Source organism: Electrona antarctica (assembly GCF_951216825.1).
Source record: "Electrona antarctica genome assembly, chromosome: 22".
Lineage (NCBI taxonomy): Eukaryota > Metazoa > Chordata > Actinopteri > Myctophiformes > Myctophidae > Electrona > Electrona antarctica.
Window position 1 is genome coordinate 15,587,982 of NC_136805.1, and position 20,859 is coordinate 15,608,840.

At 45.3% G+C, this 20,859-nt stretch overlaps 1 protein-coding gene across 8 annotated transcripts in view; it reads right to left on the reverse strand.

The window, feature by feature from the left end:
- The window catches only part of LOC306915666 (protein sidekick-2-like), a 532,391-nt gene that overhangs the window by 290,225 nt on the left and 221,307 nt on the right, over positions 1-20,859 (reverse strand). The window lies entirely within an intron of this gene.

The following is a 20,859-nucleotide window of genomic DNA, read 5'->3' on the forward strand; positions in this document are numbered from 1 at the left end:
TCGCCATAATGGAGACCGCCCTGGCTATCAACGCTACACACCGCCATAATGGAGACTGCCCTGGCTATCAACGCTACACATCGCCATAATGGAGACCGCCCTGGCTATCAACGCTACACAGCGCCATAATGGAGACCACCCTGGCTATAAACGCTACACACCGCCATAATGGAGACCACCCTGGCTATAAACGCTACACATCGCCATAATGGAGACCGCCCTGGCTATCAACGCTACACATCGCCATAATGGAGACCGCCCTGGCTATCAACGCTACACATCGCCATAATGGAGACCGCCCTGGCTATCAACGCTACACATCACCATAATGGAGACGGCCCTGGCTATCAACGCTACACACCACCATAATGGAGACCGCCCTGGCTATAAACGCTACACACCACCATAATGGAGACGGCCCTGGCTATCAACGCTACACATCACCATAATGGAGACGGCCCTGGCTATAAACGCTACACACCACCATAATGGAGACGGCCCTGGCTATCAACGCTACACACCGCCATAATGGAGACGGCCCTGGCTATCAACGCTACACACCACCATAATGGAGACCGCCCTGGCTATCAACGCTACACATCACCATAATGGAGACGGCCCTGGCTATAAACGCTACACACCACCATAATGGAGACGGCCCTGGCTATCAACGCTACACACCGCCATAATGGAGACCGCCCTGGCTATCAACGCTACACATCACCATAATGGAGACGGCCCTGGCTATAAACGCTACACACCACCATAATGGAGACGGCCCTGGCTATAAATGCTACACACCACCATAATGGAGACGGCCCTGGCTATAAATGCTACACATCACCATAATGGAGACGGCCCTGGCTATAAACGCTACACACCACCATAATGGAGACGGCCCTGGCTATAAATGCTACACATCACCATAATGGAGACAGCCCTGGCTATAAACGCTACACACCGCCATAATGGAGACCGCCCTGGCTATCAACGCTACACACCGCCATAATGGAGACCGCCCTGGCTATCAACGCTACACACCACCATAATGGAGACCGCCCTGGCTATCAACGCTACACACGAGTCTCTTTCTCCCCACATAAACGGCTGGTGTTAAAGCATCATCGTCTCCTGGACTTCAGTCAGAAAGGCGTGCGGAGGAGGAGGATGAGGAGGAGGATGAAGGAGGAGGATGAGGAGGAGGATGAGGAGGAGGATGAGGAGGAGGATGAAGGAGGAGGATGAAGGAGGAGGATGAGGAGGAGGATGAAGGAGGAGGATGAAGGAGGAGGATGAGGAGGAGGATGAAGGAGGAGGACTGCTGGGCTTGCATTTTTATCGGCATCTCGCACAACCAACTTTTATCTGAATTATTGAATTTCCTCCTTTCTTACACTCGAACGACGAAGTGAGGAGGGGAGCTGATTCGGCAGAAAAATACAAAACGGGGAGTAAAAAGAGAAAAGAGAAAAGTGTGTGTGTGTGTGTGTGTGTGTGTGTGTGTGTGTGTGTGTGTGTGTGTGTGTGTGTGTGTGTGTGTGTGTGTGTGTGTGTGTGTGTGTGTGTGTGTGTGTGTGCGTGTGTAGGGGAAGGTCTGACTGACTGTTTAGTGAATTGGATAAATGGAAAAGTCTTATGTTAGTGGGAAGACGTGAGACCTGCGGTAACAATGTTCAGACAACACTGAGGAGAACGGATAGCTAGGGGAGAGAGAGAGAGAGAGAGAGAGGGGGATAGAGAGAGGGAGAGAGAGGAGCAGGAGTGGAAAGTAACTAAGTAAATTACTTAAGTACAAGTTTACGTCTACTCCACTAGAGAGAGAGAGAGAGAGAGAGAGAGAGAGAGAGAGAGAGAGAGAGGCCAAAGGGTCAAAAGCTGTAATTGCTTCTTATTGGCGTGCATGGGTACTTTAGAGAGCACTGCTGCTTATTATTCCAAGCAATTCACACCTGTGTGCATGTGCGCGCGTGTGTGTACACGTGTGTGTGTGTGTGTGTGTGTACCCAGCATTAGCACACAGACATTCACACGGTCACACCGTGTGTGTGTGTGTATGTGTGTGTGCGTGCATGCGTGTGTGTGTGTGTGTGTGTGTGTGTGTGTGTGTGTGTGTGTTGAACGTAGGTGGTCACAAGTATCATCAGTCCAACAAACACGGCGAGCCAGGCTCAACAACACTCGTTATGAAATCTCATGAATATTAATAAGTTACAACAAAAACTCTAAAGCACTCTGTCAGAGATTGTGTTAACCTCGGAGTGGGAGAGAGAGAGAGAGAGAGAGTGAGAGAGAGAGAGAGAGAGAAAGAGAGAGAGAGAGAGAGATTATTTTTTATTATTACCTGTGTAGATTTTCAGAGTTGAGGTAAACGGCACCGAGAAGAGAAAGAGAAAGAAAATGAATAATTAGATAACATCCACTTTATCACAATTTGCTCCATCAACACACACAGTTTCCCCTCATCAAAGATTAGTCTACGGTAAGTCAGTTATTGGTATTGCATAATTTACAGAGCCAGTTGCGGGAAGAGAGGGTGGAAAGTATAATATGCAACACATATTTCTGTCAGAATTACAATTACAATCAGTGACGCCTCAAAGTATGCGGTGGAGAGACGCGATCCAGTCGGCTATTCCAGTACTCTCCAACCCATTACTTGAGTCAAAACTCAAAAGTATAGATACTCAATATAGTTGCTATTTAGTCACTACTATAGGGTTGGAACTTGGGTTATATTTACGATTCCGGTTAAGGTCTCATGACATGCTGTTTTTCAATCCTTTAAAGTCTTTATCATTGTCCTTCAAATGTGAATGAAAAGGTTTTAACAGAAACATCCACTCCAGTGAGCCATGGCAGGTTTCATTCTCTCTCTATGTTCTGAAGCTTTTCCAGCTGCTATGTAGGCTACAATATAGAGCTCCGAAGTCTGACGTCACTTTCAGTAGAGGTCGTCAATCTCCAGGTTCATGTATTTGTTTATTTGCATTGAGATCCCCAAACGGCGATTTTAGGTCGCTTCATATAAGAACTGTGTTTGAAAAATAAACCGACCACCTCGGCGTTTCTGTCAGGGGAGTGGCTGTGCGTCGTTAATGATGTCCATTCATATTTGATACAGCCAGTTTCTAGAGAAAATGGAATTAATGTGACCGCAAAAGCCTTGAAACTACATATGAATGCAATGTCGCTGAGCATATATGTCACGCCCAGCTGTCAACATATTGCGTTCCTGAGATTCCTCGTTGACGTAAGCTCAGCAGGTGGTGACTCGACTCGTACTAACCACGATACATTATATATCAATAAAATAAAAATAAAAATAAACGTAATTAACGTTCAGTTTCTGTTGTGCGACGGGCTGCGGGCAGAAGCAGCCTACCCGGAAATGTAGTCTCTGGGTTGTTTGGCTCGTTTCTAACGCTTATTTTGTTACTCTTTGGGTATATTTGTACATTTCCACCTTCAGTCGATGCTTCATATCCATATGAGTGAAAAGGCCGGGGTGATCGGTTTATTTTAAGAACACAGTTCTTATATGAGGCGATCTAAAATCCCCCTATGGAGAGTACAATGCTTATAAAAACATACATGAACCTTTGCGCTCACTGCCCTCTACTGGTAGTAGAGGGCAGTGACGTCAGGACTTCGGTGCTCTATAGCAGTCTGCTATACCTCTGGTATAGTAGTATATACCTCTGGTATAGCAGACGTGAAGTCCACATACAGCTCTGAGTCTGACATGTAGATAAAACCGGTTCCGGGTCCCAATCCTATAGTCACAACAAGCTCCCCACATGGTCACATGACACGATGGACACACTGCATGGCGGCTGCACAGACAGGGCTTGCGCACACACGCACATGCAGGCACACACACACACACGCACATGCAGGCACACACACACACACACACACACACACACACACACACACACACACACACACACACACACACACACACACACACACACACACACACACACACACACACACACACACACACACACACACACACACACACACACACACACACACACAGGCACTCACACACACACACACACACACACACGCACGCAGGCAGGCAGGCATGAAGGCAGGCTGACTGACTGACTGATTGGCTGACTGACTGTCAGTGCTCAAGCTGCTGCATATGACTCTCCGACACCTGCAACTAGCAGGGATTGGAAGATGACAGCCAACAGTAGTAGGGATTGGAAGACAATGACAGCCGCAGTGTGTGTGTGTGTGTGTGTGTGTGTGTGTGTGCGTGCGTGCGTGCGTGCGTGCGTGCGTGCGTGCGTGCGTGCGTGCGTGTCAGTGCATGCGTGTGTCAGTGCGTGCGTGCGTGCGTGCGTCAGTGCGTGCGTGTGTCAGTGCGTGCGTGCGTGCGTGCGTCAGTGCGTGCGTCAGTGCGTGCGTGCGTGCGTGCGTGCGTGCATGCGTGCGTGCGTGTCAGTGCGTGCGTGTGTCAGTGCGTGCGTGCGTGCGTGCGTCAGTGCGTGCGTCAGTGCGTGCGTGCGTGTGTCAGTGCGTGCGTGCGTGTGTCAGTGTCAGTATCAGTGTGTGTATGTTCGCAATCGGTTGGGGGGGGATCCAGGGGCGATGGAAACACAAGCAGCAGGGGCAGATAAGAAAGACAAGACCCAGCACACCGCAACTTCTCCCCCCACACACACACTCCACATCCCCCCCAAATCTCCCACAAGGGATTTAGTGTAGTAGTTATTTTTGGAACGCTTAAAAAACCCCATGTGTGGTAGTTCACTCTTTCCAAGGAGATGGAAAAAACAAACCAAAAACAACAACCCTGTTGGCTGCACTGATGTTTGATTCATCAGTTTTTCTCCCTAAACACGAGCCACTCTGTTGGTTGTACAGGGACCTCGTCGTGGTGTTCTAGACAGAGAGAGCCATCAGAGAGAGTTATTCGAGCACCAAAGCGGTCCTCATTGGACGCTGTCTCCTCCCCCCCAGCTAATCTGGAGGACATCTCTGTGATGTATGGAGGAGACAAGCTATAGACCCGGTGCCAGGGGGGGGGTAGGACCACTTTCCTGTAATGAAGAGAGAAAAAAGGGGAATTGTGGAGAGAGAGAGAGGGTATAGTCCCAATAGACTGGCCATCATTAACGGGCTTAATCTGTCCTTTATATAGCTTTCCCCCATGGCTCACTGCACTGCGAAGGTGGCTGAGAGAGAGAGAGAGAGAGAGAGAGAGAGAGAGAGAGAGAGAGGCAGGCAGTGAATGTTATAGGGCTGACATTTCTTAAAAGGGCACTTTTGGCAAAATAATAATAAAAAATAGCTGATCTCCAAGCTCTCTGTGCATTTGTAGGTGAGCTAGTTTCGGTGCGCGACCCCATGCTAGAAAAATGCTGCATTCATGGTCTGGAGAGAGATGCCAGTTTTTATACGGACGGGTAAAAGGGCAGGGGGCTCGAGCCCCCCCCTTTGATGTCTATGTGCGCACGTGCCTGAAAGGGAGCATATTGTTGATGTTGATGGGTGTGATCTGGTGTACTGTAATGTGGCTGCCAGTGGGCTGGGTGGCGGGCTGGGAAACTGGATCCAAACACACACTACTTCAAGCGACTTGATTATTTGCCTTATTTGGCCGTATAGCAGCTCTGTTCTGTTGACTGGCACGGACTGAGTGGAATCACGGCCATGGCGGTTGGTCCAGACCGTGTGTGTGTGTGTGTGTGTGTGTGTGTGTGTGTGTGTGTGTGTGTGTGTGTGTGTGTGTGTGTGTGTGTCCTTGTGATGTGTTGGGAGAAATGGCGTCTAGCCCTGCCCCCGGCCAAGGAGTTTTTGAGGCTGGGAATTACCCCTGGATTAAACCCTGTGTTCATGTACTGGTGTCAATGTCACCACTGACATATTGCATATATTATATTCAAAACAGAGTGAATTTCATCGACTAAAACTATGACGAATATGTTAGGGAGGGACAAGTGCGTGGAGAAGAGATTCAGTACAACTAAGTCATTATCTGTATATGTTGGGTTGGGCTTATAGGTGTTGCACTCTGAAAATAACAGATGTACAAGCTCACTTAATGCGTGATCAGCATGCAACCAAGTATAAAATCAGCCATGTTGTCATCAAGAGACATCAAGGCACCGCCGAAAATAAATATTCTGTAGCATTTTAGTCGACTAAAACTGGACTAAAACTAAAACTTTTCAGATGACTAAAACTAAATGTTATTCAAAAGACTAAGACTAAAACTAAATAAAGTGCTGTTAAAATCAACACTGGCATGAAGGAAGCTATATATCTATTTTTTATGATATCTTTTGGGCTTTTTTAACATTATTGATAGATACACAGTAACTTGACAGGAAACGGGGAGAGAGATGGGGGGGGGGGGGGGGGGGTGAGAGACACACAGCAAAGTTCGTCAGGATCGGAACTCGAACCCGCGACACACTGTCATGCTGGATTACCAGCCAAGGTGCCTGGACCGCTAAGCCGGCCCAGGCCTAGATCCATTATCACTACGTTTTGTGCAACACTGTATATAGTGAAGTACTGCATTGATACAATAAACAAAACCTAAAAAAAGATGAAATATGTAGATACAAGGTTTCTGCCTGACAGCAACACTATGTCAATATGGTCTGTATAACTGCCAAGGACAAACAGAGTAAGTAGGTCTACAAGGACTTGTATTTTGGAAGAATAATGATGCTGTGGAAACATTCCACGGGCTTAATTCAAGTCATGGCTTTATTTCTAAGAGCTGCATGCCAATGTTTCCTCAATGTCAACTGTGAAATGTGGACAGTGATGGGAGCGGTATAGTCACACGTTCCACTAAGTAAAAGTATCAATGCAACAATGTAAAAGTTCAAACGTACTTGAGTGAAAGTTGAAAAGTTGGCATCAAAATATACATAAAGTACAAAAAGTAAAAAAGTACTCCTTGTGCAGAATGTCCCATTTCACAAGTTCAAAATGTCGCTGACGTTAATATAGCGGGTGCAGTACTTAGTTTAGACAGTTTTTGGTTTAGACTAGTCATTGGTTAGACCAGTCATTAGTCCTACAACTGTCTACAACCTATCTCAAACCCTCACCCTAAACCTAACCTCCCACGGGGCAGCACACCTAAACCTAACCTTAACCCATGTCTAACCAATGACTAGTCTAAACTAAGTATGCACCCCTAATATAGCAGATATACAAGCTCGTAGATTGGCTATTTTCAAATGGCCGAAATGTAGAGGGCTGAAGTGGTTAGAGGATGTTTTGTAATAATAATCACAATCTACAAAATAACTATTAACTAAAGCTTTCACATAAATGTAGTGGAGTAAAATAACAATATTTTTCCTCTGAGATGTAGTGGAGTAGAAGTTAAAGTATTGAAAATAGGCCAGTAAAGTTAAAAAAGAATACCACATATTTGTACCTATAGTACCTACATACAGTAGGCTACCGTACTTGAGTAAATGTACGTAGTTTCTTTCCACCACTGAAGAGCTGTATGCCAATGTTTTTTCAATGTCAACTGTGAAATGTGGACCACATTGGACACAAGCTGCCACGATCGATAACGGCATGGCTATTATTTGGTTAGGCCCAGTTCTTACGGTTAAGGTTCTGGCACTGTTCTTTTTGGTTATGATATGTCATAGCTGCTGGTTCCAGGCCAGACAGACTGCAGACTCCCTCCTCCCCAAAGTCAAAACTAAAGCTAAAATAAGTCCTTTCGTCAACATAGTTTAACTCGTTGAACACCTTGATAGTAGAATGCTCCATGTGTCTGGTACAAAATATTTTCAGATGGGGGTCCATTAATTGAGCACTTGAGACGAAGAACCATCTAAGTCCATAATAATTATCAATCTATCTATATGGCACCAAGTCAAATTCGATACACGCATTCCACACCACCACAGGGAGTGCAGTCGGACCCACGGTTGTCCAGAACCGCCACAAAAGGCCTCTACCCAGACTCTGGACAGGCATAATAACTGGGTGGGGCATACATTTCGTTTCAAGTAGGACAGTGCCAAACAGGCACCGCTCTAGTAACCTTTACATTATTAATAAGATTTACTTTTCGGGGAGGGGTTAGAATAAATTATAATTTCCCCACCCCCCGAAAATGGACTTATGGTTCTTTGTCTCAACTTGACGTAAAAATGTTTGAGAACCACATGGACCCTTGCAACTTAAGTCTGCAACTCTGAGAGTGTACAACAAGGAAAAAATACAGATTCCATTTGGTTAAATGAACCATACAATTCAAAGGAACTTTATTGGTATGAGAAAACATACTGTGGTTTAAAAAGTGGCATCAAATGGGAGGTCTGTGGTACTATACTGTGCTATATCAAACTGCTGGGGTCCTTGAAATTGAAAATGCTGAGCATTATACTGAGGTATTTATAAACCTACTATGAAACTGAAACTGTAAAGTAGTAAATACACATCCCATGAATCCTTGATTTGTTTTTGTCGTGTTCCTGAGCCAATCATTTGACGACCAGGTAGCTGTTGAGTGTCCTACCGGAGTCGCCGCTGTTCATCACTTCTATTGGCTCAGGAAAACAACATCTTTTGGGGAGAAGTACTATTTTAACTCCCCACGTGGTGCCAAACTCCATCATCATTTCCCCAACATGGTGCCCACAGACAGACATTCCTGAGTGAAATATGTTTTCTCTGCAGTTCAGTGTCTCAGGTGGTGCAGAAAGAAAAACAACACCAGCAGACTATAATCCAAACCTCCCTCCCTCCCTCCCTCCCGGAAGCGTAATTTCAGTGTGCCTGCTCACCCACCTGTAGACAGACACACACGCATGAATGGTTGGACATTTGCCCAGCCAGATACCCTCCCCCAGGCGGGCAGCTTTGGTCTAGCGAAGCGTCAGTTAATTTCTCCTTTTAGCTTTTGTATTCATTCCTTTCACTAATGCGCTCCACGTTATCGAGAACACACACCCACACCGCCGCCGCCGGTGGTGAGCATCTCATGGTATCGTTTGCAGTGCTGCGCGGACGTTGCGGTTGCCTTTGCCAAAACGTGAACCCTTCCATGATAGGGATACGCTGCCGGTATAGCCAACATGCAGGTGGATAGTAACTAATTTGTGTAACTTGAGTAATTTGTATTTTTGGATACTTCACTAATATGCTACGTCAGTGTTTCTCAACCTTTTTCATATAAAGGCCCATTATTTATTCGGCATTTGAGCCACGGACCACCATTTGATGAGATTTAATCTTGCAGACCCAAAACTAAAGAATTTTGCCACATGGAATTCCATGCTGTGTTGAAGTGGTAGCATAGGAGAGTTAACAGGCAAATGTTGATCAAAACAACAATTCTTACTACATTTTCTAATTGTGTAGACGTCTTGTAAATTAACTGATGCAGATGTTTAACAATAATTTAACTCTTAACCCTTAGAAGATGAAAGACGCCAATTGGCGTCTTCATCAGAATTCCGTAAATGATCAATGACGCCAATTGGCGTCTTCACAGTTTTTGATGAATCTAAACATATTAATATGCTCCGAAGCGCTGTTTAAATTCCTGAGCTTATATTCCAACTACATTACCCAGAAAACCCGTGTCACGTGACACACGTGTACGTGTTGCCATTGGAAGCTGGTCCCACCCCCTGTAAACAGTGGGGGCAGAGGGAGTCTTCATAGTTATCATTGTTTTGCCTGTTTGCCGTCTCGCCCGAGCGATTTTCTAGCAGAAAAAGTTGAAAGCAGTACTATTTATTTGAGCGAGTTTTGTGGTAGTAGTATTGATCCATACGCGTCCCAGTCGCCTTCTCCAGGCGGAGTAGCCCTGGTCCAGTGCTTACAGCGAGACTCGCTGCTCCCTCCCTCCTTTTTTCATTGTCTCCCCATCGTCGTCCGATGAGCTATACCGGGAAACCATTGAAGAAGACGATCAACCCGGAATGTTTTGAGGTAATCTTATTGTAGAAAATGCCCTTCTATAGTGATCAGAAATCATAAGATGATCGCTACAAATAGATGCTTGGATAATTACTACTACTAGTCAGATCATGACGCCAGAATGACTCACCACGATGGCCCCCAGCCATTAGCCAGCACCGAAGGTGCTGGCTAATGGTGTTGGTCGGTGCATTGGTGCTGGCTAAGGGCTGGAGGGGGGGTTGGTGTTGATCGGTTGGTTGGTGCAGTACAAATGTATCGTAGCAGGCATGCACGCATGGCAGTACAAGTATTTTATATTGTAGCGTGCCTTATAGGCGATCTGATCTTTAGAGTAATGTTCGCTCCTTTTATTTACTGTCTACAAAGACGGAGAACAAACATGCATCGTTTACTGAAGCAACGCGTGGTTATGATGACGTTGCTACAAGGATCGGAGGGGGGACGGGGAGTGAAGCTAACAGTAGCGTATTATATAAGATCTGTATGACGTTTCATTGACGTCTGAGCTTGCATGATAATTGCATTCATTGTATATTGTATACAATCATGATTGTACATTGTTTAGTGTGTCTCCGTGTGATGATGATGATGACGATGATGTCAGATAGCCTACGTCCCCCCCCCCCCCCCCAACTGGCTATTGGCCGGGCTGACTACAGCTAAATGTTTATTTTTTATATATTTAGAACTGGCATCAGATGAGGAGGATGATGATGATGATGATGATGAAGACGAAGAGTCAAGACTGCGATGGAGTTCTCCGACACTGAACCGGATGCATTCATTCATTTCAGTTGTTGTTTTTTTTAAATTTAGCCTACACACACACACACCGTCAAGAACAACTGGAATGCAGTGGTTTGGGGACACTGGGGAGTTTGGGGACAACTGTTTTGTATGTAGGCCTATTTATTTTCTGTAATATTTATTATAATTGTATTATGTTAGTCATAAAAAATAAAAGACAAGCTTTTACAATGAGTTAGACCTGTCATGGCTATTTTGTTCACTAGTCTGAGGTTTATGGTTTGACTAAGCGAGTTTCAACTGTGATTTACTCTGTAACGGTAGATGGTAAGAACCCAATTTTTTTGTTATAATACAGTATACATTCAAGTCTATATTTTGATACATATCATGGGCACAAAGTCATATCAAAACAATGTCCTTGGATGAGTTTTTTATCAAAACTGTTTCTTCACAACAGGTTTTTGAGATACATGCATGAATAGACACGGTACTGGTAAGACTATGTAAACATGGTATATATCAAAATGTGCGTTAGAATGTCTAATTTTACCCCAAAAAAGAATTGAGTTTATATGATGTTCCATTTCAGAGCTAGGAGGACTTTTAGCTGGATAGGTCAGATTGATCATGACTGACCATGCTATTTATAGATGGCAAAATATCTACAGTGGTACATGTGAGAAACTTTTTATTTTATTTTAATTGAACTAGACAACTCACCCTTTAAAATGAGATATTGCATGGCTATGTACGCCCAGCAGAAAAAAAGTTATTTAGAAAATAAAACTTCAACCGGTCATAACTTTTTTTGTTGTCCTAGAAACACTACCCAGTGTAAATGCAGGCTCTTTTAAATGGCTTCCAACACCACAACTAAACATTTTATCAACTCAGTTCATTTTTTTCCTGGAAGCAGACAAGCCAAGCTTTCTCTGAAGGTCTTTCGTTGTCACACATTCACAGCAGAGAATTTTCAATAAATCATTCAAAAACGCCATTCTGCCATAGAGAAGTCTAAAAACTATATAGAAATCCATGAAACTCTCAAAGAGTTAAGAGCGTTACATGAAACCAAGTGAAGAGTGGTTAATTATTTCTGTAGGTTTTTATAAATATAACCCAATGGAAAACAAATGTTTGCCTGAATAATAACTAGGCCTACATTGTATTTGGAACACATACTTTTTTTCTTTTTGGATATACAGTACAAGGTTTCCAGCCGGGAAACTGTGGGAACCTGCGTCACACAGGGAGGACGACGAGTGTCGTCTCTCTCCTGAGCCAGAGTGATCCGTGAGGGGCTCTCCGCTCCGCTCCGCACCGCTCCGGGCGCTTTGGGAATACCTGTGTGGATTTGTGTCTCTCCTGGGGACGGTGGCGAGTTTCATTACTTTGCCTTCAGCTGTCATATAGACTCAAGTTTATTCCCGTCCCCCTGGGCGCGGTAAATCCAGTCGCGGAGGGGGTTGGGGGTAGGGGGTTTGGCGACACCATGGAATAGTGCTATAAAATGAAGCCTAATCGGCCCCGGACCCGGTCCCCTGTCTGTCTGTAAGTGCTTTCTGCCTTCTGGGAGCCATTTTCCCCCCTCTGGGATGGACATGATTGGCCGCGGTGACCATGACGAATAGCGTCTCTGCCGCATCATCCAACTGCAATAGCAGTCAATGTTGGTTCCTGTATAGGCCCCCCTCTTCCTCCTCCTCCTCCTCCCCCCAATCGCCTTTCAAGCATTGGAAAATCCCCTCCAACTGCCAACGCATAAAAGAGGAATTGTACATACATAGCTCTTTATGGCCAGAGCTCTTACTTAGTGTTATGAAATACAATTCCATCTCCTTGCGGTAGGACCTCTGACTCCATTAGAGTATGGCCCGCACCATCATTACTGGATGGCTGCGTTTCAATACTGTTGCATTGCCGCCACCATCAGAAGCGCACATCTTTACGAGCGCACTTCTTACAGTATATTCTGCCTGAAAGCACACAGTCGTCGTCGAGCCAGGGGTTCCAAAAATGTTTTCGGTTTGAGACCCATCATAAAAAGATACATTTGGCAGGAATCAAAATTGCAAAAATGCATTATGAATTCACGACATTTCACAGAGTGAAAACATCGGATCTACAAGTTCACAACACGTAGCGTAGAGTAACGATGAGATAAACAACGGGATAAAAGACAGCTCTCCACCTCACCGACGTCGGTGTTGGAAAGCGTCTGATGCCGTTGAACGGGCGGTGGGTACGCTGTTGCGTCGGGTCGCAACTCGCAGGGAAGTGTCGAATGCCAGGGAAGCGGCACGGTCGGCTTTCAACCGTCTGATAGGAGCAGGCTCTGTCGAAAAATACATCAAGCCTGGGCTATTTTAGCACCGTAGTAGCCGTCTTGTCGGTGATCAAGCCCGCATGGGCTATTTTAGCACCGTAGTAGCCGTCTTGTCGGTGATCAAGCCCGCATGGGCTATTTTAGCACCGTAGTAGCCGTCTTGTCGGTGATCAAGCCTGCATGGGCTATTTTAGCACCGTAGTAGCCGTCTGTCGGTGATCAAGCCTGCATGGGCTATTTTAGCACCGTAGTCGCCGTCTGTCGGTGTCGGCTCTCAGAAACCTTTTTTCTCACCTTCCAACTGACTGATCTCCCATCCTCATTGGACTGCCAGTCTGTTGTAATCAGAAGGAGTCTGTTTGGAGGAGAGCTACCTCAACACAGGCCCACGGCTCACATTGTTTGGTCAACAGTGTTGTGTAGATGGTGTGTGCGTGCGTGCGTGCGTGCGTGCGTGCGTGCGTGCGTGCGTGCGTGCGTGCGTGCGTGCGTGCGTGCGTGCGTGCTTGCGTGCGTGCGTGCGTGCGTGCGTGCGTGCGTGTCACAGCCTATTGCAATGGGTCCTCCGGCGTTTCACCTGAACGCCGCGCCTAATTACTCCATTAACGAAGTCTCGGCGCGTTCCCGTGGCTTTGTCTCCCTGGCAACCTTCACAGCGTTAATTGAAACTCTCCCCCCCAGAACCTCAGAGAGAGAGAGAGAGAGGGTGGGTGCGTCTCAATTAACCTCCACCGGGGGCTGCAATTGGCCAATTACCCACACCCCCCCCCCCTTTCCCCCACACCTCCCTCACCGCCACCCAACCTTGCTTTGCATGTCAGCAAACACAGTCACAGCACAGGCGTGTCACCCAAAGGTCACGCCTGTGAAGTCACACGTTGCCAAGCCTTTGGTCTCTCGTCGTGTGTGTGTGTGTGTGTGTGTGTGTGTGTGTGTGTGTGTGTGTGTGCATGCACTGGTTTGGCTGGAGCCAGAGTTCCGATTTGGACTGCCTTATTAAAGGGGCTTTCATTTCTCATTACTGAGTGACGTTGATCCTCATTGACATTTTGACATTGAGTGCCAGTCGATTTCAATTCCCCCCCTCTGCGTCCTCCTCACGCACGCACGCACGCACGCACGCACGCACGCACGCACGCACGCACGCACGCACGCACGCACGCACGCACGCACGCACGCACGCACGCACGCACGCACGCACGCACGCACACACACAAGCACGTGCACATGCACATGCAAATGCAAACAAGGCCGCAAGCACAGCAAAATTTGAATTGCCTCCAGTCCCTCCTATTGAATTAAACAATTTGCCCTTCAGAGAGAGAGAGAGAGAGAGAGAGAGAGAGAGAGAGAGAGAGAGAGAGAGAGAGAGAGAGAGAGAGAGATCTGTATGTCATTGATGCTTTGGCAATATAATGATGCTTGTCATGCCAATAAATTATATTTGGATTGAACTGAGAGAAAGAGAGGGGAGAGAGAGAGACAGACAGACTGACAGACACAGAGATTGGGAGAGGCTAAAAGGGGAATGTAGAGAGATGAGAGCAGATCAGATGGGTGAGGGAGGGATTCAGACAAGCAGAAAAAGGCATCTCAATAAGCCCTGCATGTTCCTTTCAGAGAAGCCGTGAGTAAAGAGAAACACATCCACATTAACCGTTTCCGTACATACAGTTGGGTGCCACCGATATTGTCCCTTATCATTTGACCCATTTAGGCCTGACCTCAACATTTAAAAAAATCCTTCTAAATCCTCCAGTTTTCTGAAATAAATATTTTCACGATTTTTCAAAAATAGCAGACGCTATGAGCTTGTAGATCTGCTATTTTTCAATAGCTAAATTATAACAATGTTTAAAACACCAAAAGGGGTTCCCGCCCAAAAGGGGTTAACTGTCCTTTTGCGCAGATCACGCAAACCTCGGCAAAAAGAAAAGGACAATATCGATGGCCTCCAACTGTAGGACGTCGCCACACGTCCTAGGGGTCCCAATCGACGCGTACATCCGACGTGTGAGGACGTCCTAGCGCATCCTCAATGATACGGGGCGAGATAAGAATATTCTGAATTTTTTCCTTTTTTTATTTGTCAGTTCACCTTTCGGCTACCGTATGCTACACTCTAGGCAATTGTTACTTAACATTTACTTAGCCGTTAGCGCGGCGGAAAGAATGACTCGTCTCTCCTAATCCGTGGTGTTGAACGGATCGATATACTGGCGCTTCATTTCTGCTCCTCATCCGTCTCTCCCGCAAAATATGAACGCTTTTTGGATCATATATCGTATAAACTAAAACGATCGCAATGTAAGCTAGCTATGTAAAGTAAACTTTTTTTAGTGGATTGTTTCCGGGCCATGTCTTTCCGGCATGCACCCCAGAGCTCCTATTTTGAAGGACTTCCGGCACTGATTGTGTTAAACATGTTGTTTTAATTACACCACTACATTGATCTGTCCTCTCCGGTCCCTGGTGACTGCTCTGCTCCTCTTCCACTATGTTACATTCTGCCTGTTATCAGCCAGCTGTGAACCGCTGCATGCGCCTGTCCCTCATGGCAAACTGTTTTACCATGCATTAAAAAACGCAGGCTTTAAAAAAGAAAACACAGCTAGGGTTTGTCAAAGTGGGTGCCGTGATCGGCGTGATGCCAGTCCCATGGGTGCCACATACTGTGTGACTCAATACAATGGTTTAAGGTAATCACCACCCCCCAAAATGCGCACGGAAACTCTCACAAAGCGAGCCATTTAATGGCTCTAAAACTAAATCTGTTGGAATCTTCAACATTCAAAATGTGTTCATATGGCAAAAAAAGAACAAAACAAGATTATTGTCCAGTTCCGTTGTGTCTCAAACCATTATATTGAGTCACGTATTTGGAATTGAACTATTATCACCTATAATATAATGTATTTTATAGTTTAAACAGCAAGCACAAAGTTATTTTCAGTCAGTCCCTATTTTCCCCATAGAAAAGGGCAAACATAAACATATAGCATATCTACAAGCTCCCAACGCATCGCAATGCAAGACACATTTGAAGGCCAGATTGAAGGGGAATATATAATATATAAATACAGAGTCTTTCTTCGATACAGAGCCGATAATATTCCCTGTGCCGCGTTATGGCAGAGAGGATTGATTATGCTCTGCGTGAGCAAGTCTGTCGTCTGAATTACAATGACAGGATCCTGTATGAATATGAATGCATTGTGTCATCCCATTCAGGACTGGAACCCCTTTTGGTGTTTTAAGCATTATGTTATACTTTAGCTATTGAAAAATAGCAGATCTACAAGCTCATAGCGAGGCACCGAGTGCCGCGCTTACGAGCTTGTAGATCTGCTATTTTTGAAAAATCGAGAAAATGTGGTGCAAATCTTTGAATATAATATTCTTTCAGAGCGAATGTTTTTAACTCAAATCTTTGCTGCTGGCGGGGGGGGACGACAACATATTTTCAGATGGGGGTCGGCGGCCAATTACATATAATTTTTGGGGGTCCTTCACATGAAAATGTTTGAGAACGACATAGAAAAACTGTCAGGATTTAGAAGGCATTTGTAGAATCGTCCTCAGGTCTAAATGAGTTAAATCTCTATTGTACGTATGGCTCTTGCATAATGGTGCAGATCGAGAAGCATTAAGAGAGTTTAGAGGTTCAAAACGCACTCCGCTACAGTTACAGGCCTTGTCACAATTATGACATCATCGCCCCGTCGCAATAATTTCAGATAATTACAGTTTCTTTCCTTGTTCTCTTTCTCCCTCTATTTCTTTCTTTTTCCATAATCGTCTTCCAGTCATCTGTATTAAAAGAACCGGATAACATCAATTATACAACAGGTCGCTTCGAGTAAGCAGTCTGATTGGTTGAAACAGCCTGCTCTGTTCTCCCAGAGCGTAGCCAACTGGGTTGCTATAGGCTAGTGAGTTTCTTGGGACATTTGTGGTCGTAGGTCTTGGTTAGACATAGCATTGGTTAGACATAGCATTGGTCCGACTGGATTAAGGTTGGTGAGGGGTGCGTTAAGACGACCGGATTAAGGTTGGTGAGGGGTGCGTTAAGACGACCGGATTAAGGTTGGTGAGGGGTGCGTTAAGACGACCGGATTAAGGTTGGTGAGGGGTGCGTTAAGGGTTGGGAGAGGGTTAAGGTTAGGTTTAGGTGTGCTGCCTCGTGGGAGGTTAGGGAGGTTTTAAGGGTAACTGTTGCAATATTACACCCGAGGGTGTGCTTTACCGTCATTAATGCATTTCTGCGCTGCCTTTTGGAACTCTGGAGTTCCTGTAGCATCGTTGGCGTGCATTAATGACGGTAAAGCACACCCTCTCGTGTAATATTGCTTAAGTGTCATATTATCATTATTTCATTAGTTGGTTGTCCAAACGTGGTCCGTGCGTTTTGGCATTCTGTATTCCACAAATAGCATGAAGAGATGGCATATCAGAAATGGCCGGTGAGCCTGTCAACAGGCCGTACATGGAATTACTTTTCCCATCTACCATGCTGGATGCTCTTGATCTCACGTACAATGCACTTTGACAGCACGTTAAAACCTCATACATATTATAGCTGCTGCGGACCTATACCGGAGTGCTACCACCTCACTTATGACTAACCTTATATCTAACCTCATGTTAGCTGCATTATGCTATCTGTATGTCGTCTCTGTCGGGTGGAAACCTCATGTGTCCAAAACTGTTACGTTTCAGGATTCAAATTCGAAATCATCAAAAGTAGCGGATCTGCAAGCTCGAAACACTGTGTGAAGCAATGTGTTTTGAGCTTGCAGATCTGCCACTTTTGATGTGTGACGCTGTAGTATGATCAAGTGTGTGTGTGTGCGTGCGTGTGTGTGTGTGTGTGTGTGTGTGTGTGTGTGTGTGTGTGTGTGTGTGTGTGTGTGTGTGTGTGTGTGTGTGTGTGTGTGTGTGTGTGTGTGTGTGTGTGTGTGTGTGTGTGTGTGGGCTACTACAACTATAGTCACTTTAGTGCCTCAATCTGCGTTTTATAAAATGACACTTTTTGTGTCAAACACAACGCAGCGTTTTGGAAGAACATCAGGGGCCAACGGAAACCATGGGGGGAAAATGTCTGTATTGAGCTGTGTCGGTGCTAGTAATTTACTGCTAAGGCCTCGGTGAATGTACAGTGAAATTGGAGGAATAAAAGTCTTGAGTGTGAGTGTGCGTGCGTTACTATACTTAGAATGTCCCCACTTCTTGGTTGTTGTTTTTTTTGTCTTTTTCTTTTGTCTGCCCACTCTTTCTTCTTTTTCTCCTTCTGAAATGTACACTCTGAAGCGATATTGCCCTTTGCCCCTGTTAAGTGTTGACTTGATGCCATATGTAGTCCATCTGAAGAAAGCAAGGATGTTACAGAGACACTGGAGATGGAGACACTTGGAGGGGGGAGGGAGGGAAGAGGGGTGAAAAAGAAATCCTGGGAACTGCACTTGTGTCCTATGTATACATAGAAATGCTGTTATTGTACTGCTTTTTCCAAATAAAATAACTATTATAAAAATTAAAAAAAGAATGTCCCCATTTTCAGAAATACACATTATGAGGACATTATAAGGACAGGATGAAGAAAACTAAACTAAACAATCCTTGTACTCACAAGACAAATGTCTGTTTTAAGGTTGAAACAGATTGCACTAGAGTGAGTTTACAATTAAGGAAATATTCAAGTCGTGGTTATTAGTGTAGATTATTAGTTATTAGTAGAATTGGACCTTTAGATTTGAAGGTTTAGGTGTTAATAGGACACAAAACAGCCGATGTAGATTTGCCATTTTCTGGCTATGGTTTGGCAGCCGTTTTCATTGCAGTCTTAAAATGTCCATGTCCTCACAAGTATAGCGATACAAACGCGCGTGCGTGTGTGTGTGTGTGTGTGTGTGTGTGTGTGTGTGTGTGTGCCTGCGTGCATGCATGTGGAGAGAGAGAGAGAGAGAGAGAGAGAGAGAGAGAGAGAGAGAGAGAGAGAGAGAAAGGTAAAGAGCAGAGAAGTGTGGACTGGTAAACGCGAGATTGGCGGTGACCCCCGTTGCTTCGGAGGTCGTTGCTATTACAGGATGAAAAGGCTGACAGGTGGAGAGAGAGAGGTGGAGAGAGAGAGGTAGAGAGAGAGAGAGAGAGAGAGAGAGAGAGAGAGAGAATGTGTGTGACACATTCTCACACACATTCGAGAAGAAGAAGATGACGAAGAAGATAAATTAGGGGACTTTCTGAAGCGACCAAAAGACGGTACTTGTCAAAGCTGTAAAATGTCATCTCTTCTCCGGGAATGAAAGTGGCCGCATTATGAGCACAGAATGACAAGGCCACGCCGAGGGTGAAAACGATGGCGCCTCACCTCATGCAAATCGCCCGGCTTTTCTCGGAATCGCACTGGGAGTTCAATGGCTGCTGTTGTTGCGTGCCCGAGCGCCGCTCGCCTGAAAATGGCAGACCTACAAGCTCGCAACGTCTCGCAGATGTGACACGTACGTTGTGAGCTTGTATGTCTGCTATTTTCGCCGTGCAACGCCCACACGCGGCGAGGTACCAACTCTCGGCTTAATGGACGCGCTGGCAGGGTAATTTGTGCTCTTCTTATGGTGACCTTTATGATGATGTGTTAATTATAAATTCGTGTTACCGGGCAGGCAGGCAGGCAGGCGGCGTCCCCCGTCTGCTCCCCCGTATATTCTATTATGCATGTAAAGAAGATGCCAACACCTCTGTCCAACGTCAGAGACTGGAGATAATTATGCACATGGCGGTTCTAATGCCAGTGGTGGACAGAAACAGTTGTACAGTATTTTTTGGACAGTTGGACACATTATGACTTTCACACTACTACTTGTAGCTGGGAGGGATTTCGGGCAAAATCATCAAGATTGTGCACTTGGTGACACGTTTTAGAGGTTTGGCATGGTGTTATAGGTTTGGGCATAAGGTTTTCAAACAATATCGCAAACGTCTTGGGCTCGCCCCCTATTAGTGATCTGTATTAGATAAGTCAGGTTGAAACCCCAAATAATTGATAGAATAACAATTTCAATGGATTCTGTTACTTTTGGGTATGCTACATAACATACTAAAAATGTAGGAAAATCTAAGTTAGAACTGGAAAGGCATCATTTTCAAGATGGCGTCCACGATGGCTGCCGGGATCCATAACAATTATTATGCACTTGGTGACACATTTTAGATTTTTGGCATGGCTTACGTTTCAGGATTCAAATTCAAAATCATCAAAAGTAGCAGATCTACAAGCTCGAAACACGGTGTGAAGCAGTGTGTGTGTGTGTGTGTGTGTGTGTGTGTGTGTGTGTGTGTGTGTGTGTGTGTGTGTGTGTGTGTGTGTGTGTAGGCTACTACAACTATAGTCACTTTAGTGCCTCAATCTGTGTTTTATAAAATGACACTTGTTGTGTCAAACACAATGCGGCGTTTTGGAAGAACATGAGGTACCAACGGAAACCATGGAGGAAAAAAAAGTCTGTATTGAGCTGTGTCGGTGCTAGTAATTTACTGCTAAGGCCTCGGTGAATGTACGGTGAAATTGGAGGAATAAAAGCCTTAGTGTGTGCGAAATATTGTACACCAATATGGGGGGAAAAGTAGAGAAAAACACTGTGTTTTAGAGTCTAACATTGTGGTTGAGTTTCATTTGATTTCTCCAACCAAGCAAAATCAATTTTCAGTCAGGGGCGAAAAAACACAACAACATTTATAATAAGGGATCAGTCGTGAAGAAAATTGAATAACAATGAAAAATAAAAAAATAAATGAAAAATACAGTCAGGTCCTCATACAGCAGCTTCAGCAGAAGTCAATAGTAATCAGAT